Source organism: Taudactylus pleione, unplaced genomic scaffold (assembly GCF_031769625.1).
Source record: "Taudactylus pleione unplaced genomic scaffold, aTauple2 ptg000007l, whole genome shotgun sequence".
In the NCBI taxonomy this organism is placed as follows: domain Eukaryota; kingdom Metazoa; phylum Chordata; class Amphibia; order Anura; family Myobatrachidae; genus Taudactylus; species Taudactylus pleione.
In genome coordinates this window covers 2911197-2937007 of record NW_028284410.1, presented here as the reverse complement: position 1 = coordinate 2937007, position 25811 = coordinate 2911197, and the positions used below count along the sequence as shown (strand labels likewise).

General features: G+C 48.1%; 1 protein-coding gene and 1 pseudogene across 1 annotated transcript in view; both read right to left on the bottom strand.

Annotated features, from left to right (window-relative positions):
* The window catches only part of COL8A2 (collagen type VIII alpha 2 chain), a 175905-nt gene that overhangs the window by 49791 nt on the left and 100303 nt on the right, over nt 1-25811 (bottom strand). The window lies entirely within an intron of this gene.
* LOC148542854 (5S ribosomal RNA) lies at nt 16736-16854 on the bottom strand (annotated as a pseudogene).

The window sequence follows — 25811 nt, the reverse complement described above, 5'->3', positions numbered from 1 at the left end:
AGGAGGGAGTTGACGGTGTGGTTTGCAGGCGCTTGGATACAACAGGACAACGGGATTTAGGTGTCCCTGGACTGCTTACGGTCTTAGCCAAAGTTTCTGAACTTGACAGTAACTTTTTATGAACGCGCTGCAGGTGCCGTATAAGGGAGGATGTTCCTAGGTGGTTGACGTCCCTACCCCTACTTATTTCACCTTTACATATGGTACATATGGCAAGACAGTTGTCGTCCGGATTTGGATAGAAATATTGCCAGACCAAAGAGGTGGAATGTTTGGTCTTCTGCCCAGGCATGACCGTGATGGGCTTTTTCATCCCACGGACAACAACTGTCTCCCCCGGAGCCTGATTTAAACAAACCACATCACCATCAGAATCCTCCTCGCCAACTTCCTCCTCAGCGCCAGCTACACCAGTATCCTCATCCTGTTGTACTTCAACAGTGACATCTTCAATTTGCATATCAGCAAGTGGACTGTGGGTGCTCCTTTCAGCACTTGCAGGGGGCGTGCAAATGGTGGAAAGAGCCACCTCTTCCCGTCCAGTGCTGGGAAGGTCAGGCATCACAACCACCACCACACTTGGACTCTCCTTGGGGATTTGTGATATCTTCTTAGAAAGCACAGTTCTTCGCTGTGCTTTTGCCAGCTTAACTCTTTTGATTTTTTTAGTGGGAGGAGGGCTTCCATCGTCATGTGAAGCTGAACCACTAGTCATGAACATACTAGGGATCGACCTTAGCCGTTCCTTGCCACTCCGTGTCGTAAATGGCATATTGGCAAGTTTACGTTTCTCTTCAGCTGATTTAAATGTCTTTTTCAAGGACATTTTCCTGAACTTTGCCATTTGGGATTGTATGTGCCCTCTACTATGACATTGGGCATCGGCCTTGGCAGACGACGTTGATGGCATGTTATCGTCTATGTCATGACTAGTGGCAGCAGCTTCAGCACTAGGAGGAAGTGGTTCTTGATCTTTCTCTATTTTATTTTTATCGGAGAAAGTTTGGTCCTCCATTTATGTTATACCGATTTGATATATACGTGCGGCTAAACACAGAAAATAATTTTTTTTTTGGTTTGGACTGGAGTGTACTTTGTGGGTTACAGCACCCTTTAACGGTCAAGCCAGCCGGCCCTTTACTTATGACACAGGCGCACTCTTGGCACTACTTTGTTGATGCACGTGCGGCTACTGCGCACACAATTCACAAACAGAAAATAATTTTTTTTTGGTTTGGACTGGAGTGTACTTTCGGGGGTTACAGCACCCTTAACGGTCAAGCCAGCCGGCCCTTTACTTATGACACAGGCGCACGCTTGGCACTACTTTGTTGATGCACGTGCGGCTACTGCGCACACAATTCACAAACACAGAAAATAATTTTTTTTTTGGTTTGGACTGGAGTGTACTTTGGGGGTTACAGCACCCTTTAACGGTCAAGCCAGCCGGCCCTTTACTTATGACACAGGCGCACGCTTGGCACTACTTTGTTGATGCACGTGCGGCTACTGCGCACACAATTCACAAACACAGAAAATAATTTTTTTTTGGTTTGGACTGGAGTGTACTTTCGGGGTTTACAGCACCCTTTAACGGTCAAGCCAGCCGGCCCTTTACTTATGACACAGGCGCACGCTTGGCACTACTTTGTTGATGCACGTGCGGCTACTGCGCACACAATTCACAAACACAGAAAATAATTTTTTTTTTGGTTTGGACTGGAGTGTACTTTGGGGGTTACAGCACCCTTTAACGGTCAAGCCAGCCGGCCCTTTACTTATGACACAGGCGCACGCTTGGCACTACTTTGTTGATGCACGTGCGGCTACTGCGCACACAATTCACAAACACAGAAAATAATTTTTTTTTGGTTTGGACTGGAGTGTACTTTCGGGGGTTACAGCACCCTTTAACGGTCAAGCCAGCCGGCCCTTTACTTATGACACAGGCGCACGCTTGGCACTACTTTGTTGATGCACGTGCGGCTACTGCGCACACAATTCACAAACACAGAAAATAATTTTTTTTTGGTTTGGACTGGAGTGTACTTTCGGGGGTTACAGCACCCTTTAACGGTCAAGCCAGCCGGCCCTTTACTTATGACACAGGCGCACGCTTGGCACTACTTTGTTGATGCACGTGCGGCTACTGCGCACACAATTCACAAACACAGAAAATAATTTTTTTTTGGTTTGGACTGGAGTGTACTTTCGGGGGTTACAGCACCCTTTAACGGTCAAGCCAGCCGGCCCTTTACTTATGACACAGGCGCACGCTTGGCACTACTTTGTTGATGCACGTGCGGCTACTGCGCACACAATTCACAAACACAGAAAATAATTTTTTTTTGGTTTGGACTGGAGTGTACTTTCGGGGGTTACAGCACCCTTTAACGGTCAAGCCAGCCGGCCCTTTACTTATGACACAGGCGCACGCTTGGCACTACTTTGTTGATGCACGTGCGGCTACTGCGCACACAATTCACAAACACAGAAAATAATTTTTTTTTTGGTTTGGACTGGAGTGTACTTTGGGGGTTACAGCACCCTTTAACGGTCAAGCCAGCCGGCCCTTTACTTATGACACAGGCGCACGCTTGGCACTACTTTGTTGATGCACGTGCGGCTACTGCGCACACAATTCACAAACACAGAAAATAATTTTTTTTTGGTTTGGACTGGAGTGTACTTTCGGGGGTTACAGCACCCTTTAACGGTCAAGCCAGCCGGCCCTTTACTTATGACACAGGCGCACGCTTGGCACTACTTTGTTGATGCACGTGCGGCTACTGCGCACACAATTCACAAACACAGAAAATAATTTTTTTTTTGGTTTGGACTGGAGTGTACTTTCGGGGGTTACAGCACCCTTTAACGGTCAAGCCAGCCGGCCCTTTACTTATGACACAGGCGCACGCTTGGCACTACTTTGTTGATGCACGTGCGGCTACTGCGCACACAATTCACAAACACAGAAAATAATTTTTTTTTTGGTTTGGACTGGAGTGTACTTTGGGGGTTACAGCACCCTTTAACGGTCAAGCCAGCCGGCCCTTTACTTATGACACAGGCGCACGCTTGGCACTACTTTGTTGATGTACGTGCGGCTACTGCGCACACAATTCACAAACACAGAAAATAATTTTTTTTTGGTTTGGACTGGAGTGTACTTTCGGGGGTTACAGCACCCTTTAACGGTCAAGCCAGCCGGCCCTTTACTTATGACACAGGCGCACGCTTGGCACTACTTTGTTGATGCACGTGCGGCTACTGCGCACACAATTCACAAACACAGAAAATAATTTTTTTTTGGTTTGGACTGGAGTGTACTTTCGGGGTTTACAGCACCCTTTAACGGTCAAGCCAGCCGGCCCTTTACTTATGACACAGGCGCACGCTTGGCACTACTTTGTTGATGCACGTGCGGCTACTGCGCACACAATTCACAAACACAGAAAATAATTTTTTTTTTGGTTTGGACTGGAGTGTACTTTGGGGGTTACAGCACCCTTTAACGGTCAAGCCAGCCGGCCCTTTACTTATGACACAGGCGCACGCTTGGCACTACTTTGTTGATGCACGTGCGGCTACTGCGCACACAATTCACAAACACAGAAAATAATTTTTTTTTGGTTTGGACTGGAGTGTACTTTCGGGGGTTACAGCACCCTTTAACGGTCAAGCCAGCCGGCCCTTTACTTATGACACAGGCGCACGCTTGGCACTACTTTGTTGATGCACGTGCGGCTACTGCGCACACAATTCACAAACACAGAAAATAATTTTTTTTTGGTTTGGACTGGAGTGTACTTTCGGGGGTTACAGCACCCTTTAACGGTCAAGCCAGCCGGCCCTTTACTTATGACACAGGCGCACGCTTGGCACTACTTTGTTGATGCACGTGCGGCTACTGCGCACACAATTCACAAACACAGAAAATAATTTTTTTTTGGTTTGGACTGGAGTGTACTTTCGGGGGTTACAGCACCCTTTAACGGTCAAGCCAGCCGGCCCTTTACTTATGACACAGGCGCACGCTTGGCACTACTTTGTTGATGCACGTGCGGCTACTGCGCACACAATTCACAAACACAGAAAATAATTTTTTTTTGGTTTGGACTGGAGTGTACTTTCGGGGGTTACAGCACCCTTTAACGGTCAAGCCAGCCGGCCCTTTACTTATGACACAGGCGCACGCTTGGCACTACTTTGTTGATGCACGTGCGGCTACTGCGCACACAATTCACAAACACAGAAAATAATTTTTTTTTTGGTTTGGACTGGAGTGTACTTTGGGGGTTACAGCACCCTTTAACGGTCAAGCCAGCCGGCCCTTTACTTATGACACAGGCGCACGCTTGGCACTACTTTGTTGATGCACGTGCGGCTACTGCGCACACAATTCACAAACACAGAAAATAATTTTTTTTTGGTTTGGACTGGAGTGTACTTTCGGGGGTTACAGCACCCTTTAACGGTCAAGCCAGCCGGCCCTTTACTTATGACACAGGCGCACGCTTGGCACTACTTTGTTGATGCACGTGCGGCTACTGCGCACACAATTCACAAACACAGAAAATAATTTTTTTTTTGGTTTGGACTGGAGTGTACTTTCGGGGGTTACAGCACCCTTTAACGGTCAAGCCAGCCGGCCCTTTACTTATGACACAGGCGCACGCTTGGCACTACTTTGTTGATGCACGTGCGGCTACTGCGCACACAATTCACAAACACAGAAAATAATTTTTTTTTTGGTTTGGACTGGAGTGTACTTTGGGGGTTACAGCACCCTTTAACGGTCAAGCCAGCCGGCCCTTTACTTATGACACAGGCGCACGCTTGGCACTACTTTGTTGATGTACGTGCGGCTACTGCGCACACAATTCACAAACACAGAAAATAATTTTTTTTTGGTTTGGACTGGAGTGTACTTTCGGGGGTTACAGCACCCTTTAACGGTCAAGCCAGCCGGCCCTTTACTTATGACACAGGCGCACGCTTGGCACTACTTTGTTGATGCACGTGCGGCTACTGCGCACACAATTCACAAACACAGAAAATAATTTTTTTTTTGGTTTGGACTGGAGTGTACTTTGGGGGTTACAGCACCCTTTAACGGTCAAGCCAGCCGGCCCTTTACTTATGACACAGGCGCACGCTTGGCACTACTTTGTTGATGCACGTGCGGCTACTGCGCACACAATTCACAAACACAGAAAATAATTTTTTTTTGGTTTGGACTGGAGTGTACTTTCGGGGGTTACAGCACCCTTTAACGGTCAAGCCAGCCGGCCCTTTACTTATGACACAGGCGCACGCTTGGCACTACTTTGTTGCTGCACGTGCGGCTACTGCGCACACAATTCACAAACACAGAAAATAATTTTTTTTTGGTTTGGACTGGAGTGTACTTTCGGGGGTTACAGCACCCTTTAACGGTCAAGCCAGCCGGCCCTTTACTTATGACACAGGCGCACGCTTGGCACTACTTTGTTGATGCACGTGCGGCTACTGCGCACACAATTCACAAACACAGAAAATAATTTTTTTTTTGGTTTGGACTGGAGTGTACTTTGGGGGTTACAGCACCCTTTAACGGTCAAGCCAGCCGGCCCTTTACTTATGACACAGGCGCACGCTTGGCACTACTTTGTTGATGCACGTGCGGCTACTGCGCACACAATTCACAAACACAGAAAATAATTTTTTTTTTGGTTTGGACTGGAGTGTACTTTCGGGGGTTACAGCACCCTTAACGGTCAAGCCAGCCGGCCCTTTACTTATGACACAGGTGCACGCTTGGCACTACTTTGTTGATGCACGTGCGGCTACTGCGCACACAATTCACAAACACAGAAAATAATTTTTTTTTTGGTTTGGACTGGAGTGTACTTTCGGGGGTTACAGCACCCTTAACGGTCAAGCCAGCCGGCCCTTTACTTATGACACAGGCGCACGCTTGGCACTACTTTGTTGATGCACGTGCGGCTACTGCGCACACAATTCACAAACACAGAAAATAATTTTTTTTTTGGTTTGGACTGGAGTGTACTTTCGGGGGTTACAGCACCCTTAACGGTCAAGCCAGCCGGCCCTTTACTTATGACACAGGCGCACGCTTGGCACTACTTTGTTGATGCACGTGCGGCTACTGCGCACACAATTCACAAACACAGAAAATATTTTTTTTTTGGTTTGGACTGGAGTGTACTTTCGGGGGTTACAGCACCCTTTAACGGTCAAGCCAGCCGGCCCTTTACTTATGACACAGGCGCACGCTTGGCACTACTTTGTTGATGCACGTGCGGCTACTGCGCACACAATTCACAAACACAGAAAATATATTATTTTTTTAGCACTTGGGGGGAGCACCCCTGATGGACAGAGCACCCCCTGGACAACACTACAGCACTCCTTTAGGACTGGGACACTGCACAGGACTTTGGAGTGGACACAGCCCCTATGGAGAACTGACTGCACAACACAGTCCAGCCAGCCCCTATGGACTTTGAAGTAGTGGACACATCCCCTATTAACAACAGCAGCACAGCACAACACAGCCAGCCCCTATGGACTTTGAAGTAGTGGACAACAGCAGCACTACACTACACTACACTACACAGCCCTAACTCCCACCCTCCCTCTTCACTGTCCACAGCCGAGTGAGAAAATGGCGCCGACGCGGGTACCTTATATAGGATCCAAAACCCGCGAGACTCGGAAGGCGGGATGATGACGTTTTGCCTCGATTTCAGATCCGAGTCAGGCGGGAAAAGTCGAGCCTGACTCGGATAGGACTCGGATCGGGGGGGCTCGGGGGGGTTCGGATTTCAGAAATCCGAACCCGCTCACCCCTAGTTTGGTGGCAGTGTCACATCCCTACCAGTAGACCCTGTGTCGTTATTTAAATCTATTATCCACATTCTTCATAACTTTCAGCCATATCTGCAACCAGCATTGGTTTTAGCGAAATCTTGTCTTCAGGTCACAATTTCTTCACATTAACGATAAATTAAATAGCATATTGGTGAATTACAAGTTAAATGCTTTGCTTTCATATTTGCATAATTATTTTTTTGCCGTCCTGGGCTGATGGCTACTATTAAATTATAACTGTCTTTGCGCTGCCTATGAATGATTGAGTAACTTCAAGGAATTTAGGATCTATTTATCAAAGGCAAAATCCCCCCTCCAGTTGAAGACTATTATTGGCTATCACAAGTAATATCAGGGCCGTAACTAGTGTGGTGTGGCCAGTGCCATGGCACAAGGCACCGCAGGGCAGGGGGCGCTGTTGGGGCCTGTCAATTTTCCTGTTTATTATAATTTTCACTTGTAGCTTCCTCTTCTTTTATCCCCAGCATCTCCTGGCTTCCCCTATCTCTTCCCTGGCCCTTCTCCATGAGGCCATGGCCCTATTTCAGGTGCACTCTTATGTCCCTATTTAACAAATGGGGGGGGCACCAATGCTTTCTCTGGCACAGGGCACCAAAAAATCTAGTTACGGCTCTGAGTAACACTGGGCGCATTCTGCTATGCTTCACCTTGCAAACTATAGGGATCTAGAAGTAAAGTGTTGTCCCGTACTCCTGTTCTCTTTTTGCAATGTGTTTCTGTCTTATAGGGCTACTAATCGCTCATTTGCTAAGAACCTGATGTGCACTAGCAATCTTATATGCTATAAAGAACACATCTGGTTCTTACCCAATGAGAGATGTGGTGTTACCAAACTCATTTAATTGTAATCACACAAAAGGCTCTATTTACTACAATCCGCATTTGTAATGCAGATTGTAGTGTGATATTACCGATTGAATTCGCATTGCGAATTCAGGCAATATCACAGGGATTTACTACAAATACCTTGCAGGGACAGAGCTTGCGAGAAAGCTCTGTCCCTGCGAATCCCCTCCGAACTCTAGTCACGGTATTTTTGCAAGAAAAAATACCGTGACTAGTGCCCCGCACATGCGCCGACCGGCCACCGCTACTACCCCCCTGGCGCTAAGCCCCGCCCCGACACTAAGCCCCACCCCCCATGATCGCCCCCCCTGCGACCCCCCCTCCCTTAATATCACTTACCTGAAGTCATCGGTGCTCCGGTGATGTCTTCCATGCCTCCGGTCAGCTGATATCCCATACTGCACTGGGACCCGATCACCTGATGACCGTGCCGCAGTGCAGCATGGGAGACCAGCTGACCGGAGGGGAGTCATCACCGAAGCCCCGACCACCGGTCCCTGGAGTCAGTTAAGTGAATTTTTTTTTTACTATTTTTTTTTTTTGGGCAGTGAATCAGCTTGCGGTCTGTTTAGACCACACAGCTAATCACTGGGACCGACTCTGGGCTCTGCTCTGCCTTTTAGAGCAGAGTAAGGAGTCCGGTAACTGGGGGAGACCCTGGATAACGCCACCTCCAGGGCTTTACCCGGTATTTTTTTACAATTTATTTTTAGTATCTTTGATCGGATCACATTTCCCATTACAATTATGGGAAATGCGGTCTGCTTACTAAAAATAAGTGATACTTAGGGGTTGGAGTAGAATTTTATGAATTCTACTCCAATTGCCCTGTAATAACTATAGGTGATACTAAAATAATGTGAAAAGGGTGTGAAAACACCCTTTTTCACTTTATTTTAGTAAAAATAATGTTAATAAATAGAGCCCAAAGAAAGAAAAAAAATGAGAATGATGCGCTACAGGAGTCATCACGAGAAAACCGAACGGACCCAAACTTTGGGGTTTCAAGTCGAACCGAGTTCCAGCTCAGGTCTTCCTGTAAGTTGGACATCGGATCTAAAAAACAAATCTTGCATGTTTTGATTGCATGAAGGTACCTCCTTCATGATTCCAGGTGCCAAAATTGACTGGAAATTAATATTATTAATACTATAGGAACAAAAACAGGTCCATGTTACATGATTTTAGCTGAGTTTTTTCATCTATTTTTTCAAAGAAATCCAAAAAGGTGATACTAAAATAATGTGAAAAGGGTGTGAAAACACCCTTTTTCACTTTATTTTAGTAAAAATAATGTTAATAAATAGAGCCCAAAGAAAGAAAAAAAATGAGAATGATGCACTACAGGAGTCATCACGAGAAAACCGAACGGACCCAAACTTTGGGGTTACAAGTCGAACCGAGTTCCAGCTCAGGTCTTCCTGTAAGTTGGACATCGGATCTAAAAAACAAATCTTGCATGTTTTGATTGCATGAAGGTACCTCTTTCATGATTCCAGGTGCCAAAATTGACTGGAAATTAATATTATTAATACTATAGGAACAAAAACAGGTCCATGTTACATGATTTTAGCTGAGTTTTTTCATCTATTTTTTCAAAGAAATCCAAAAAGGAACCAAAACACTTGAGGGTGATTTTGACAAAACCAAAACACGACAATAATTTAGAATAAAAACAAAACACAAGGGTCGGTGCACATCTCTAATTCCCCTTTCACCATGAGCATGTTACCAGGATGCCAAGTAAACTCAAGTGGTGTGTTGGTGTGAAAGTGTCAACCCACGTTATATGTGCCAGGTCCACGACCCTTGTCATTGCCAGGGTTATTCCTAGGACCTGAGGTGTAGAAGGGGCGACCTACATTATTCTTCCCGGGTTATGTTTACAAGCTGCTCACTGGCGGATCGAAATCGACTACTTTTCATTACCCATCTTTGTGAGCCTGTAATGTCCGCTTTTAATGACTCAATTAGTTTTGTAGGGCAGACACTGGTGCAGTGTAAAAGGCGATGACCCGGGGATAACCGGGGTCCAATGTGGTATGAACAGATGTAACACGAGTTGAAACAGCTCAGACCCAGGATTTTGGTGTGTAAGGGGTATTATTCTACAGGATGGTGATTCAAAATAACATTACTGCTGTCAACTCTTGATTTCCTTCAACTGTATCATCTGTGTAAGAGCCCAGGTGGATGACTGTAGTCCCTGCTATAGTTTTTTTTCATTAGGACGTAGAACAATTATTTAACTCCACCTTCTCACCAATATACTCCAATAGGTTTCCATGTCCCTTCTTTACTTTCCTCATCCCCACATGATTTCATCCCTACACCATTTCTTTTCTTATGCTGTTTCAGCCATAATGCGTATATATGTTTTGAGGGTATGCAGTCAGGAAGCAGACGGTCGAAATGCCGACCGCCGGCTTCCCGACTGTCATATCCCGGCAAGGTACTAATGATAGGCGTCGAAATCCCGACGCCTGGCATCCTGAACGAAGGCAAGCCGGGCGGCGGCAGCGGACAGCCGCGTGTGGGGGGGTTAGGTTAGGTGCTCCTGGGGGGGACTTAGGGTTAGGCACCCCCCCGGGAGGGTTAGGGCTAGGCTAGAGGAAGGGAGGGTTAGGGTTAGGCACCCCCGGGGGGAGGTTAGGGTTAGGCACCCCTAAGGGAGGGTTAGTGATAGTGGGGAAGAAGGTTAGGGATAGATTAGATACTTACCCTGTCGGGATCTGGTCCTTTCTAGCTAACGGCGTCGGTATTACATCCGCCGGGCTTACATCCGGTGGGATATAATACCGATCCCGTTTTGAGAATGGGTTGTGCAGGATCGTGTTGTGATTTGTTCTTCCAATTTGTTGTCAATGTTTGTTCATTTTATTTATGTGCTTACTAAAGATATTTACCGAAAGAAGAAAAAGTAACAGCGTAACAGTGTAAGGTATTTCCGCCATTCAAATATAAAATGTAGTTCCTGTTACCACACAAATAGACTCCTGCAGTAAATAAAACCTAAATAGTTGCCTGCTGGATTCTTCTTACCAGTACTATTGTATTTTCTCAACAATACCCTCACCACTGCTTTACAGTTTCCCCATATAACTGTCTGATCTAGGTTTAATATATTGTCCACCTAAATGAAACAACATCTTTACAAATCTCCCCTCAGATGACCACAGCAACCACATACACTCCAAAGAAGTAGTGTTAGCTTGCTTACTATAAGGTTATTAAAACAGAACAGTTATTATTTTATTACCTTTTTCAGAAATGCTATCATTATGGTATATGACTGTAAATTTTAATTGCTATAACAGCCTTTTCAAGGTACAATTATCAGCACATGCTGTACACAAAGAGATGTTGCCATACAATAGGTGGCAGGTTAGCTACACAGTAACGTCTTTCAGGAGCCGAATGCCGACATCATTCTTTTCAAAGGTGACTGAAACATGCTGTCTGCATAGTTGGAATTCTGCATGCAGTAAGCTCAGCCTGGAATCTATCTATAGTGACTAAGTCTTGTGTCCAGCTAAGACTTGAACAGTAGGTGACCTTACAGAAAGGTGATCCTTACCAAGTCATGTCACATGCCACTAGGAGGGTATTACAACAAGCACAATCTACAATGGTCTTACTCCACACAAAATATTTCCATCAGGCACACCTTGCAATATTAATAGTGTTATATTAGTACTTTCTTATCTATGCTTGAATCGGTGCTAAAGAAAATTGTAAACTTAATTTTTTCTCTTTATATTTCATTATTAGGAAATTTTATGAAAATCTCCCTAATCTCAAATCAGTTTTGCTGCCACAAATGAAAACACACTGGGCCTGATTCTGAGTCGGATGCAGAAGCGCACGCAGCAGCGTCTATGGACGGTTGCCAGTGTGCGACTTTATACAAACTCCTTCCCTAGGGGACATCTGTGCTGCCCCATGTGCAAAGGCCAGAGACGCCTACTTTGGGTGTCTCTACACGTAGTAATACCAAATGGTGCGTCACCATCAGCTGCACCATCAACACTTGCGCCAGCCCTATGGCAGGCACACTGTCTCCATCAGACTCCATCTCCATCTGTCTTGCTATGCCTGCGGCTGTGTGTCTGAACTCAGCCACTGTCACTGTCACTAGCCACCTCCCAGTCACCGCCCAGGAACGCCCATCACTTTTCCACAAAATTTCTGATACCGCGCATCTCAATCTAAATTAGAAATGTTGACGCTCAACTACATTAACATTGGCATTACATGCGGCTCTGATTTAGGCCCACCATATTGTGCTTCACATATATTTAAGCCAGTATGTATTCAGTGCTATCATTATAATAGGTGGCATAACGTTCTTCCACCACTGTAGGAGGAAACACAGCACAGGAGTCAGACTCTTACATTGTGCCTGTGTAAATGTAAAAATAATCACTTTTTTATTATCCCTTTGCTTGGAATAGAACAGTATTAGTTGTCCAGCATTCTGTATTGGAGGTAATGGAGCTGTCATGCAGGGGCTTAGACAGGGGGGTGGGTACTAATTACCTGGGCCCAGGCATTTTGGAGGGTCCTGGACAGTTCTCGAGTGCCACATCTCAACTCTGTGCACAGTATTTTGCTTTATATTTTTCCGGAGGGGGCGTGATCATGCCTCCCGAATTTGGTCACGTCCATTTCAGTACCAGGACCACACAGATGTCTCAATGGCCATGCTATCATCTCAGAGTGAACATAGGGCCTGATTCATAGCGCTCGCAAGCGGATCGATGGTGGCCCAGTGCGCACGCACGGCGTGCACACTACGCGTGCGCGAGCCCCGGAGCTAGTGCAAAAAGCATTCGCTCTGTGGCTCACTACAAAAGGGGCGGCTGTCGATGTTGAACGACAGCTCACCCCATTTTGTAGGCGTGGCGGGGGGGTGGCTTCACAAACGGAGGCGTTCCCATGTGAACACCTGCCGTTTGTGGGCGGCCCCACTGACATCACCAGTGATGTCAGTGGGAGAGCTTCCGGCTCTATTAGAGTCAGAAGCTCTCTGGGGCTTGCGGCCACCAGATCCTACCATAAGGGTCTCGTCGCAAGCCCGATGGTCGAGATCGTCTTGACCATCGCGACCATCATCCTGGCCGCTCGCAATAGCTGTGGGTGGTCACCCATAGCTATGAGAGCGGCCAGGAGGCCGCACCAAAAAAAAAAACACCCTGATTCAGAGCAAGCGCTCTTTCAGAGCGTCCGGCTCTGAATCAGGGCCATAGTTCCTGATTCAGAGATGGACGCAATGTCGATGTTTACACAGCTGAGTGATTATCAGTGTTCTGCATCTGAGTTGCACTACGAATGTATCCAGTTTCATTACTGTTGTAGATTGCAGAGAGTATTTATTCGTAAAGTGATTGAGAGTTAGGAACCTTTTGTGGGTGGCTACTCAAACACAGGCGAGTCTCAACCTACAACTGCGATTCCATATGCAGTATAAATGGGATTGACTGATCTGTAACTGATGCTGTGTCTCTGTACGCAGTTGCTTGTATTTGGTGGGTGTCTCAATACATATCCTGGCAGCTGTATCATTTGTATATTTTCGCACAGCCACTGCACACAGCTGTGGTGGCATTAGAGAGCATCTCTGAATTAGGCCCATGGAAGAGAATGAAGGACAACTCTGTAGCATACTGAACACACTTGTTGCCACGTGTCAGCAAGCTTCTTTCATCGAATAAGAATCTTGATGACATTAGGAGTTTGGCTACATCAGCCACAATCACAATATTGGTCCTCGGGACTCCCATTGGACAAGTGTTGTGCAAACGAATGACGCGGCAACATAGATGCCACAGACATCCCAAAACAATCAATTTTGTTCTGGCCTGGGTGGTCTGGAAGTCTTTTCTACAGTTTTCTGATTTGATAGATGGAACTCCCATCTTTCAAATGAGGGTACTAGATACTGTATGTAGACAGTAGATGGAGGAGACTGGGGGCTCTCTATCCCCCTCCCTTTCATCCTCTGCACTTCAGAGCTTTTTTTTTTTTAAATACAGATTAAGAACTCCCTCTCCATGATAGGTCACCATGAAAAGTGAGGCCTTCTCTCCTGGCTACCACCACGGATAAGCCCAACCTACTGCCCATGTAGAACCACAACTTAAATAAAATGTCTCAATTTTTCCCCTTCAATACTGCTTAACTTAGTTTAATTTATAGCACAACTTAATTATGAAAGGAGACATTCTGAGAGACTTTTTGTGTTTCAAGTTTTTTATAGTACTTTAGAAATGAACTTCACAGCTGATGTGCAGCTAGAAGGGAGGAAATATATCCCATTCATTAGTGTCACTAGGGGGTGCTGAGAGGGATGACCGTAATGGGCGTCGTGTGCGTACAGGAAAGTTAGCAATTTATAAGTGAGGTCTGACTTGTCTTAAATGTGCGAGTTGGCTCCGATGGTACTCAATGTTACCAATGTTTTGGCTGCATTGCAAGGTATTACAGATGTGCGAGAGGGGAAGTGGGCGTCTACATGTTGTCCGTGTGAGTGTTTTGCAATTGCAAACATTAGCATACTCTCAACCGCAATCGCATTAGCGATCCTTGCGGAATCACGCCCTGAATGTTCATTAGAGGCATTTTACTCAGGGCTCACATTGGGATTTTTACTCTCATGCCCTAATGAGTACTGGAAATGTTCATTCTTGCCTCATACTTTATACAAAGCCATTTGCTGGGTCCCTGGCTTCTAGGTGTTTGACAGCAGTGAGTAGCTTCTTACTGAGTTCTATATAGAAATCCCACAACCAGCAGGGCCAGTAGTGTAGGCATCTCTTTTGCCTTGGCAATCCATATTTGGCGTGATCCCAACAGTAGAGGGGTTAATTAGGAGCCAGGAAAGGTAACCACGGGATGAGAAAAACATCTGCGAAAGCAGAGCCGCAGACAAACCACAGGGAGGTCTGAACAGCCACAAAAATGCAGTGGGTTCTGTGCTTGTTCTCTATATCTACTCAAGCAGTAGGGCAGACCTTTATTGGGGCTGGATGATCATTTCCGTCAGTAGATGCACAAGTACCAGTTCTCAGGATTCAGGAGCTGGACATTGTTGCTTACACTTCTGTACTAGTCCAACGTTACCAGTTATAGATCTTATATCATCATGATCATCATCAAAGTTTATAGATTTCACAGCACCATACAGAGTAATACAGATATGATATATGAGAAAAAGTTTGAGGAGAATCATGGGTGCCAATATGGGTAGGGGAAGGTGGGTTAAGGGGATGGCTTGCCCCCCCCCCCAACATTTAAAAGAGTGGTGCTAGGAGCTAGGAGCACACTGAGTGCACTGCACAGCTGCAGTGCATTGCTGGGAGCTGAGTAAGGCCCATGAGACACAAAAGGTCTCTATTGGTGGAGCTCATCACATGCGTCTCTATCCCGTGGTGGAGATCAGTAGCAGCCTCATTAGAGGGATTCATCAGAGCAAGGCAGCAGTGCCTGCTGGGCATGTGTAATATTTGCTGAATGCTGAGGAAGACTGGAACCCCCCATAATGAACTGTAGCAGTAAGATATTTACTATGTTGGATACAAATACAACACAGCTGTATGTAACATGTCTGACTTAGGGCCATAGCTAGGGTGGTGTGGCCGATGCAGCCGCACAGAGCATAGTATACCCTAGAGCGGCACCAGCCGCTTCCGCAATTTCTATATGTCGGCTTCGATTGTGTCACTCACTTGCGGAGTGCCCGGCTCCTTCTATTGAAGCCAGACTCCAGAATGCCGCCTCCCAACTTCAGTTGTTTCGTTTAGGGGGCGTCACCAGAGCACTGTGCAGCTCAGCGTTAGCCCTGACAAGTCAGATCCCTGGGCCAATGACTGCTTGAGGTACCATGTACAAAAAACAAAGAGCCAAGAAGGGCTAGTTGTTGGGGCACTCTTAAATCAAATTTAATAAAATGTAACCTTTATTAGTAATTATTAAAAAGCTGCGGATCTCCTCATTTTAATAGAATAAATGGATACAGCGAAACAAATATTCAAATAATTCTGGGTAATTATGCTCCTATAAATTCTAGATTATTTATTCACATCATACGGGAGTTTTGTACCCGTGGTGATCCTGAAATCACCATAAACCAAATCAAATGTAATCACTTATGTCCCTGCTATTATACACATACAGGGGTATTCAATATGGGAGCGATAACATCGTTTTTGCGTTAATATCGCACTTTTGCCGTCATTATCGCTGGTTTGACTTTTACACCGTATTCAATTTCAAAGACTTATCGCAGTTTTGAAAAGTCTTTATTAAAAAACGGGGATAACTTTTCACCATTGAATAGGTGTCGAAAAAAAGTGCAGAATTGGGGTTTAGGGGTGCAGGCTTAAAAAAAATAGGGACACCCCAAAAAATTTATAAAAAAATTGGGGTGAAAAAAAAAATTGGGAAAAAATTGTTTAAGAATAGGGAAATAGGTTCAGGGCTATTCTGCAAGTATGCAGCAGGTGTTTTGAAGAATAGAATTATAGCGGCAAGTGCACAAATGCAGAATTTTTTAAAACTTACTTTAGGGACATAAAGATATGCTAGTACCCATTTTCATGTACCCCAAATTTGATGGGACCACTTAAAAAAATAAAAAAAATCACCTAAGTGCTCTTCTGTATCACTTCTTCAATGTCGGGAAAAAAACATCTGCTGCGCCTATTTAAATCCCCGACTTTCAATTAAAGGCTAAAACGGGGGTACCCCTAGTGATCCCCCATGTTTTTACAACTTTAGGGGGGTCTTACAATTTTTTTAAGGAAAAATTCGTAACTTTACGCAAATCCAACTTCGGAGTTTCCCGTTTTCGTTTTGTTGAATACGGGGATAAGCGGGAGCGCGCCCGATACTTTAACGCAGGTAAAAACTCCGATATGAAACGTTAACTTCGACAGTGAAGTTAACATTTCATATTGAATACTCCTCTTAGTCCTGTTCTGCTCCTAAATATTACCTACAACACCCAATATTCCCTGGTGGTCTCCCATATAAGTACTAATCAGGCCCAATACTGTATAGCTTCCAAGATCAGATGAGATTGGGCATATTCAGTAAGGTATGGTTGTAGGACTATATAAACAGGAGATTGGGGGTCCTGGTGTAATATAGTTAAGGGCATTATGTAGGACTAACTCAGTATGAGAAGTCCGCTTTGATTAAACAATGGACATAAATTCCAAACAAAGTATTGCACCAGCATACTTTGATTAATGAATAAATTGGTTATGTTACCTTCTAAAGTATGTATATCATATTCATATAGCCATATAAACAGATAATCTAAATGCAGGTATAAGTAATGTCAGTCTAATAGTGCCTGGGGATAATCATATCACATGTAAACGGCATTTATATAGTATTCATATGATTGTACATGGGTATGCAAATACCATATGTTTCGGTAGGGATGGTGCTAATTTATATTCCCCTAAAGCACTTAGCAGACACCATACATTTTAACCAAACAATACATAGCATAATTTGCATTATTAACATGAAATACGGATGTACATTGAATAAGTCATCACATGTTCACAACACACAGAGTGGTAATAAAAAAGAAAAAAAAAAAAAGTAAAAAATATGAGATATGGTAAGAACTTACCCTTGTTATCTCTATTTCTACGAAGTCCATAGGGTTCCACAGGATACCTTGGGGTATAGGTGTGACGTCAGTCGCAGGGCACCAAAGAGTTAAGCTTTCAGCCTCCCAGGATGCACTAGGTCCCCCTCCTATACCCCGCCCCCGGGCCAAGGCACCTCAGTTAGTTACCAAGCCATAGGCCGGAGGAGGAGAAGGAAGAGAGAGAACAAAGATCTGGACACATACAAGAATCACATTCTCACCAGAGGGAGACGGAAAACCGGTGACCAGAGCAAAGCCCATCTGCAGCACAGGTGCGACAGGGCGGGAGTCCTGTGGAACCCTATGGACTTCGTAGAAATAGAGATAACAAGGGTAAGTTCTTACCATATCTCATATTTTCTACTTCAGGGTCCATAGGGTATCCACAGGATACCTTGGGGATGTCCCAAAGCAGTATCCTTTAAGGGTGGGGACGCTCCTGTGCAGAAAGGAGAATCCGCCGCCCGAAGGAAGCATCCTGAGAGGCGAAGGTGTCAAACCTGTAATACCTCACGAAGGTATGGACAGAAGACCACGTAGCAGCCTTGCAGATCTGAACTGCCGAGGCACCACGTCGAGCTGCCCACGAAGGACCCACAGACCTAGTGGAATGAGCCTTCAGAGAAGGAGGGACCGGTAGGCCTTCATGAAGATAAGCTTCAGAAATAGCCATACGGATCCAGGCTGCCAAAGTTTGCTTTGAAGCAGGCCAACCCTTTTTACGGAAGCCAAAGAGGACAAACAAAGCGTCCGACTTCCTAAACGAAGAAGTGCGGTCAACATAAGTCCTTAAGGCCCGCACAACATCCAAAGAGGCCTCACCCACGGAAAGACCCGGTGAGTTAAAGGCCGGAACAACTATTTCCTCGTTAATATGAAACTGGGAAACAACTTTGGGAAGAAACTCGGGCCGAGTGCGGAGCACTGCCCTGTTCCCATAAAAAACCAAGAAAGGGGGTCTACAAGAAAGAGCCCCTAACTCAGAAACACGTCTGGCCGAAGCAATGGCCAGAAGGAAAACAGTCTTAGCTGTTAGCCATTTAAGATCCACTGAGCCCAGTGGTTCAAACGGCGGTCCTTGGAGAGCCCTCAGGACCACAGCCAAATCCCAAGGCGCCACAGGTGGAACAAAGGGCGGCTGAATGCGGAGAACACCCTGCATAAAGGTGCGCACATCCGGGATTGTAGCAATCCTACGGTGAAACCAGACAGATAGGGCCGAAACCTGTACCTTCAAAGAAGCAAGGCGAAGCCCATGATCTAGTCCCGCTTGCAGGAAGGCGAGAATCCGAGACAGACGAAACTCCCGCGGTGCATAACCTCTCGGTCGACACCACTGGAAGAACGTATGCCACACGCGATGGTATATCCTCGCGGAAGACGGTTTCCGAGCTCGCAACATGGTACGCACCACAGAGCTGTAAAACCCCCGGGACCTCAGCATGGCCGTCTCAACAGCCACGCCGTCAAAGACAGCCGAGTCAGGTCCGGGTGAAGGCAAGGACCCTGAGACAGAAGGTCCGGTCGTAGCGGCAACCGCAGAGGAATGTCCACGGACAGACCCTGAAGGTCTGAGAACCAGTGCCGTCTGGGCCACGCGGGAGCTATCAACAGGAGCGTCCCTCCTTCCTGTTTGAATTTCCGGATTACCCGTGGAAGAAGGGAGACCGGAGGGAACAGGTATGCGAACCGGAACGTCCACCGGACGGACAGAGCATCCACCAGAGACGCCCCTTCGTCTCTTGTGCGAGACCCGTACACCGGCAACTTGTTGTTGTGCCGGGACGCCATGAGGTCGATTTCTGGAAGACCCCACCTGTCCACCAGTAGTTGAAAAACGTCCGGGTGCAGGGACCATTCCCCCGGATGAACGTCCTGGCGACTTAGAAAGTCCGCCTCCCAATTGAGCACTCCCGGGATGAAGACCGCTGATATGGCCGGAAGATTGCGCTCCGCCCAAACCAGGATCCGAGAGACCTCTACGAGAGCCGCCCGACTGCGAGTTCCTCCTTGCCTGTTTATGTAGGCCACGGTGGTAGCGTTGTCCGACTGGACCTGCACCGGGCGACCCTGGAGAAACCGCTGTGCCTGCTGGAGAGCATTGAAGACCGCACGGAGTTCCAAGATATTTATTGGAAGCTCCGCTTCTGTCGGCGTCCACCTGCCCTGGAACAAGTGTGGACCCGAAACTGCTCCCCAGCCCCGAAGACTGGCGTCCGTTGTCAACAGGACCCAATTTGGAACCCAGAACGGACGTCCCTTGTTGAGGTGGGTCGTCTGTAACCACCACGTAAGGGACAGGCGAACCTCCTGGGTGAGCACAATCGTCTGGGACTTCAGAGACTGAGTCAGCCCGTTCCACTTGGACAGGATCAGGTGCTGCAGAGGTCTGGAGTGAAACTGGGCGTATTCCACCATGTCGAACACCGACACCATGGAGCCCAGTAACCTCATCGCCGAGTGTAAGGACACCCGGCGGCTGTGCAGACAACTGCGCACCCTTGACTGTAAAGCAGAGATCTTGTCCTCCGTCACGAAGATCCTTTGCTGTCCCGAGTCCAATAAGGCTCCAAGATGCAGAATCCTCCGAGACGGGATTAGAGTGGACTTCTGCCAGTTGATTAGCCAGCCGTGCCGTTGCAGCAGTGCAATGGTCAGGTCCAAGTGGCGTAACAGAAGCTCTGGAGATCCTGCCACCAATAACAGGTCGTCCAAGTACGGCAACATGCGGACTCCCTGCAGCCGCAGAGAAGCCGCCATGACCGCCATCACCTTGGTGAAAACACGTGGTGCTGTTGCCAGGCCAAAAGGTAACGCCCGAAACTGGAAGTGGTCGCTGCTGATTGCGAACCTGAGGAACTGTTGATGGCGCCAAAGAATAGGGACATGCAGGTAAGCGTCCTGTATGTCCAATGACACCAAGTAGTCCCCAGGTTCCAGCGCCAGAATGATGGACCGTAGGGTCTCCATCCGAAACTTCGGGACCCGCAAAGACTTGTTGAGTGCTTTGAGGTTGAGAATCGGACGATATGACCCATTGGGTTTCTGTACCAAAAATAGATTTGAATAGAAACCCTGGCCCCTCTGGGAGAATGGAACCGCCACTATAACTCCAGCCTGGAGCATAGTGTGCAATACCTTCCGCAGCTCCGTAGCCTTGTTCCGGTCTGATGGGAGACCCGTGGTGAAGAAGCGAGCCGGGGGTCTGTGCCGGAAGGAGAGGGCGTATCCGTGAGAAACCACCTCCAGAACCCAAGTGTCTGTCGTAGTGGTCGACCAACACTGGGAGAACTGTAGCAGGTGGCCTCCCACCCTGGGATCCCCCAAAGGGAGGCCCGGACCGTCAGGCCGCAGGCTTGTCATCTGGCTTGGGGGCCGGACGTCTGGTACTCCATGCCTGCTTCCGGGGCTTGACCGATTTCTTAGGGCCAGCCTGTCGAGGAAACGACTGTGGTTTGGGCCTGCCCTGGGCCCTAGATGACCGAAAGGACGATGGTCCCGAACCAGAAGGAGCAGCGGCCGACGGGAGACAGGCAGATTTGGCTGCCGCCAGCGTGGCCACAATCTTATCCAGATCCGGACCGAAGAGAACTTCTCCGGTAAACGGCAACGCTTCCAGACCTTTCTTGGAATCTGCGTCCGCCTTCCAGGATCGCAGCCACAAGGTGCGACGAGCAGCTACCGCTGCTGAAGAAATTCTAGACACCAGAGTACTAATGTCTAGAGCCGCCTCGTTGATGTAGGTGGCCGAATCACGGAGATTGCCAATCAACTCCGCCTGATCGGCCGGACAGTCGGATTCAAAAGAAGCCTCTAATGAATCCGCCCAGCGCTCCATCGCTCTGGCAACCCAGCAAATGGCCATAGCCGGCCGTGCTGCCCCCCCTGCAAGGGAATAAGCGGACTTCAGGCAGATTTCTACCTTGCGGTCCGTAGCATCCTTAAGGGAGGACATGGATGGCATCGGCAATGTGGCACTACGGACAAGACGGGTCACATGAGAATCCACCTGTGGAGGGGATTCCCACTTCGCAAAATAATTATCCGCGAACGGATAAGCCACCGCCAGGCGTCTCTGCGGCTGGTATCATTTGCCAGGTTGTTTCCACGCCTCCTCTAAATGGTCCACCAACTGACCCGAAAGAGGAAAGACTGTGGCATCGCCCTTCACATCTTTGAAAAAGGCATACTTAGATTTAGCCGCTGGGGGAACTTCGTCCTCAATCACCAAGGCTGTGCGGACCGCCCGAATAAGCCCAGGAATATATACTTTGGACTTAGCATCAGCGTCCTTAGTATGGAGAGGTTCCTGATCGTAAGGATCTAGAATCTCCCCATCATCAGACGTCCCTTCGTCATCCTCATAAGGAGCGGACAGAGACGCCACCGGCCTTTTATGAGACCGCATCACAGACTCCCCTTGCAACACATCCGACAAGTGCTGTACAGAACTCGTCAGGGAGTTAACCCACGCTGGCTCCTGAGAACCCGGGAGCGGGGAAATAGGGAGACTGTGGGGTACCACCAATTGTCGTGGGAACCCCTGCATGGGTGACGACACCACAGACTGCTGGGACAAACCCATCGGAGTAAACGCAGGCTGCGGAGCTAACTGGCCCACTAAAGCTGTTAACGCCTGAGCGAAACAAGCCCAGGGCGGCTCCTGTATCGGTGCTGTAACCGTAATAGGCCGCGCCATGGACAAACACTGCCGGCAAAGGCCCTCCGCGCTACCCTCCCCCTCCGCTAACGGTACTTTGCACGTGGTACACTGTAGCCGGAGGGGAAAATCACTTTCAGACATGATGGCACCACGTATGTGACCTCTCTCACCAATTAAGTATTAAATAGGCGAGAGACCACCCTGCAGCACCGCACCGCAAGGGCTTTAGCAGAAAGAACAGGGACAGTAATAAAGCTGACAGTTTAGATGAAGAAAAGATTACAGGCAGCAGCGCTAGCACAGTCACATACAATGCAGAGAAATAACAATTCCTGCACTAACAGCGCTGATCACTCAACTACACAGACACAGGGCCTGGTAGGACACAGCGCTGCATACACAGACCTGACCACAGCGGAGGAGAGGTATGCGGGGGGACCCAGACCACGATGCTTCCGTCCAGCGCTTCCAGCAGCGTTCACATGCGTTCTGGAGAAGATGGCCGCCGAGGAGCAGAGAGGAGGCTGGCCTGGGGGAGGAGCGCTGCCACAGGACCAGTCGGCAGCATGCAGAGAGGGCTGTGTGCAGCGGGGGAGGCGCCGGCTGTGAGACAGGGAAGGCGCGCTCCCCTGGCATGCATTTAACCCCTGGGACGCCGCAGCGCTACCGCTCTGCTGCGGTCCGCTGTCCCAGGGGGTAGTGGAAGCGCAGGTTGGTTGCCTGGCTCCACGCTGCAGCCAGTCCCCAGGGAGCCCCCTGCCTGGGGACTTAGGACCATGTGATCAGCGGGGACCCACCGCGGGACCCCGCTGCTTACCTCTGTCCCCCTTGAATCTGGCCATGGTCCGGAGCATCTGGGGTCACCGCTAGCTGTGACCCCAGACGCCCACCAGCATCCCCGGATCAGTACCGGCGTTCTGGTACCGGCGGGGTGTAGGGAAGACAGCATGGACGTCAGGACTGACTGCCCATGCTGTACATCCAGTTGTGCAGCCACAGCTGCATGAAGAATAAGCTTCAGGGGCTCTTCTAGCCCCCACTCCAACAGGTGCACCCGACTCCGGCCGGGCACCAAACTAAACTGGGGTGCCTTGGCCCGGGGGCGGGGTATAGGAGGGGGACCTAGTGCATCCTGGGAGGCTGAAAGCTTAACTCTTTGGTGCCCTGCGACTGACGTCACACCTATACCCCAAGGTATCCTGTGGATACCCTATGGACCCTGAAGTAGAAAAAGCGAAATGTATTGCTAGTGTCCGTTCCCCTAAGTCAACGGGGCAAAGACCGGGCGCCAATCAAGTCCTCATATAGGGATTGTACTAATCCGTATTCCCCTGGAACGTTTAATAGATAGCATACATTGTTGCCAAGTAATATAGTTGTACACAGTGTGTTTTGCTATATTTACAATGGATACAAGTGTGTCTCAAAATCATCACACAAATCTATTCCCCTGAATGATGGGGGAAATAAAGCTGGACATAACTCACGTCCTCATGTGTGCAATGAAAAAATAACCATGTGAAATAACATCAAATCTACCCCAACTAAAAACTGGGGAGTTTACAGCAGTACATCCACTGTGCTGCCACAATAGTCAGATCATAAATGAGCCTGTGTAATTAGATGCCTGCAAGAAAGCATGAGCCATAGGGCAGACAGGTCTCCAAATACTACTATAAGAGATCAGAGTGCTGTATCTCCGTTCATGCAGACTGTAATAAGCTGAACTGACGCGGCATCCAGACAGCAAGTGTACATACGTATCAGGGTCACCGTGAGGGGGTCTGGTCCGTGCACTGACCGGACCTCCTATGCTGCGGTAGGACGGCCATTTCACCTGGTTGGTGGCTTGATCACCTCTCCTGAGGTAGCATGTCAGCAGCCAATAGCAGCAGCCGGTGGTGTAGGGGAGAGAGGGCAGTGACAGAGTGAGGCATGGAGGAATGGTAAGGTATATTTCCCCAGGGTCAATCTCTGGAAGGGATCTAGCTGTAACCATGGAGGGAGTTAGTAGGACAGAGGAGGGAGGACACTGGTGTACCTCAGCAGTGCAGGTAACCGGCGCTCTGTCACCAGTGCCCTGCGCATCTTCTGTGGTCCGCTCCGTGTGAGGGGTGATAGGCGGGTGGTGAGTTGAGGGGTGGGCTTCCATGAGACCCCTTCTCCTGTCAAACAGTTCCCTAACTTCCCACTCTGGCCAGCGAGAAGCCGTTACGTCATTTTACGTGAGGCCACGCCCCTTGCCGATAGGCCATGCCACCTATTTTCAGCTCCGAACTCAACAAGATGATATTTTGGGAGGTATGGTTACTGATTGCCGCAGCGTGGCTTCAGGAACTTGCAGTTAGTATGAGTCACTCTATCTTGTCACAGATGTGATGGGCGGCCAGGTCTGGTGAGGGCATTGATTATCAGAGATGTACGTCTTTTTTCATATCTTGACTGTTCCTAATTCCATTCTACGCTGTAAGTGATGCCCTCTCAGGGCTCACCTGTGCCAGGTTTTAAGGGCCAGGGGCTGCCACTCCAACTATCTGCTAGCCCCAGCCAGCCACCATTAACTGCCAGCCTCTTTATATCCCTGCCACCACCATCTGCCGCCCCCAGCCAGTCACCCCACTATCTGCCACCCCAGCCAGTAACCCCACTATCTGCCACCCCCAGCCAGTCACCCCACTATATGCCACCCCTTGCCAGATACAACTATGATCTGCCAGCCCCATTATCTGGCACTCTCCTTCTATGTCGTCACCACACTGTCCCCTGCCATTCACAACACTATCTGCCCTCCCTTACCAGTCACCATTTTGAAACCCTCCCTCTGCCACCACCAGCCAGCCCCATTATCTGACAATCTCCTTCTATGCCCTGTCACCTCCGCTATCTGCTACCCTGCTTACACACCCCATCTGCGAGTACCTCTCTGCCATCTGCAACCAGGGCTCACCCCGCAGCACCCCAGAGTAGGCAACTGTACAGCACGGAGCTCTGAGTGCAAGACAGCCTTACAGTATATGGGCAGAGGGAGGAGGAGGTTACCCATGGTCTGCTCCAGGGGAGGAGTGATGGTGGAAATTGTCACCAGTGTAGACCTGCAGTCTGCAATATATAGTGCGTGGTACTAGAAGTCTCAGCATGCCCTGACTATCTGCAGGGAAGCTTTCACCAGCTTTTGCAGAAATTAAATTTTCTGGCAATTCATCAAAAAGGTAAAGCAGGAGATATCACAGACATCTCCTGCTTACCTTTCTCTCACAATCTGGCACGCAGTCCCCATACAATAGTATGGGGACCTAAATTCATCCAGCTCCGAAAATATAATATTTTTGTAGCTTGACTGCGGGAGCATTCACCATCTACCGATGGCGTTTACTACAACAACCCACTCCTTCCCTATGGGAAGGAGTCCTGGGTTACTCCCTCCGCCTCTGTTCGACTAGTTCACACAGGTGCACTAGCACTGCGGAGTGAGACTTGACAGTGCTAGTCTTCACTTGTCCAAAAGGAGCAGTGAAATTATTAATTGATCCAGCGCTCGCCACGAGTTGAAATTTTAATTATCAGGTCCACTCGGGCCCCGATAATTGACATAATGAATAGAGCCTCTAGTATTAGAACTAAACAAAACCAAGTAAAATGTGCAGCTATTTATATTCTACTGAAATCTGTGTGTTTTTTATAAGAATGTTTTTGTTGTGGGTTTTTCATTATTATAAGGTAAAGTCTGAGCATGTCTTC